This window comes from Emiliania huxleyi (genome assembly GCF_000372725.1).
Source record: "Emiliania huxleyi CCMP1516 unplaced genomic scaffold EMIHUscaffold_110, whole genome shotgun sequence".
NCBI lineage: Eukaryota > Haptophyta > Isochrysidales > Noelaerhabdaceae > Emiliania > Emiliania huxleyi.
Genome location: NW_005201791.1, coordinates 272,394 through 273,951, shown reverse-complemented (window position 1 = coordinate 273,951; position 1,558 = coordinate 272,394).

Sequence of the window (1,558 nt, the reverse complement as noted above, 5' to 3'; positions counted from 1 at the left end):
AGGATCCATTGCAAGTGCAAAGAGAGGGGGGAGATCGGGCGGCGCCTTCGGTGTGATCGACTGCTTCACCTGCCGCCGGCAGGAGGGGGCGGGGGTGCGGGGGGGGGAGTGTGCGGAGGGCCCAGAGCACCGCGTGAGTACGAGGGGCCTGGGACTGTGCGTGCTGCGTGCCTGACTGCCACTGTGCGAGTTCGGCGCCCGGGGCTGTGCGTGCATGCGAGTACGAAGGGGGGTACGACTCCGGCAGACTGCAGCCGGATCGGTGTGTACTCTCGGAGGGAAGGCAAGAGTCCGCCTCCCGCCTCTAGGGCCCGAGATACGGGGAGATACGGGGAGATACGGGGAGATACGGGGAGATACGGGGAGGTACGGGGAAGTGCGGGGCGGTACAGGTACGGGGAGGGACGGGGAGGGACGGGGAGGGACGGGGAGATACGGGGAGATACAGGGAGGTACGGGGAGATACGGGGAGATACGGGGAGATACGGGGAGATACGGGGAGATACGGGGAGGTACGGGGAGGTGCGGGGAGACATTCCGGCTTCTACGCTGCTTCGCCGCTGCCATCGACAGGCGAGGGCCCAGCGAGCCGGGGAGAGAGAGCTTGAGCAGCGAGTCGGGCGTGTACGAGAAGGGCCGGACCGGGCCGAGCTCGTAGTCAAGCCGCCTAGTCCCACACCTCCAGAGACCGTCGAATCCAGCGCGGGGTTCCGGCCCCGGGGTCGGTAGGGGCAGCCGCCGCCTCGACTGGTTCAGCCAGCCGTGGATGCGAGCGGAGCCGTCCGGCCGCAGCTGCACCTCGGAGACGGCCGTCCCTGGTGTGGCAGGCTGGCCGCCGTCAAGAGAGGAGTCCCGCACGATCTCGCGTGATCTCGCGCGATCTCGCGTGATCTCGCGTGCTCTCGCGCGGTCTCGCGTGATCTCGCGTGATCTCGCGCGATCTCGCGTGCTCTCGCGCGGTCTCGCGTGATCTCGCGCGATCTCGCGCGGTCTCGACGCGCCTCGGTTGTCGGCGGCCTTCATGTCCGAGTACGACGTGTCGGCCATGATGATCTCGAGGCAGGGGCCGCCGCCCTCCTACACACGCACGCGCCTCGCCAGCTCAGTGGCGCGTCGGCCGCGGTACACCCCGAGCCGGCCGTCCGCACCTCCTTGGACGGGCTGCGGCGCGGGGTCGACCCGCCCCCGTGCACCCCCGCCAGCAGAGAGGGGCGGCGGGGTAACCTCGCGAGGCGCGCCCGGCGGTCCTCGGTGTTCTCGGACGAACAGCGGTCGAGATACAGGTTGCTGCTGCTGCTGCCGCTGCTGCCTCCTCCGCCGCCTCCGCCTCCGCCTCCGCCTCCGCCTCCGTTGCCGCTGTTCGTCTTTGAGGGCCGCGGCGGGTGTGGCGGCGCGGCGGGGCATCGGATCACGGTGGGACACGCGCCTAGAAGGTTCCTAGAAGGTTCCTAGACAGTTCCTTGGAAGGGGCGTCGGATCACGGTGGGACAAGCGCCGTGCGGCGTGTGGCCGACCACCAGCCGGTAGATGCCCGACTCGTTGAGGCGCCTAGGCGCGA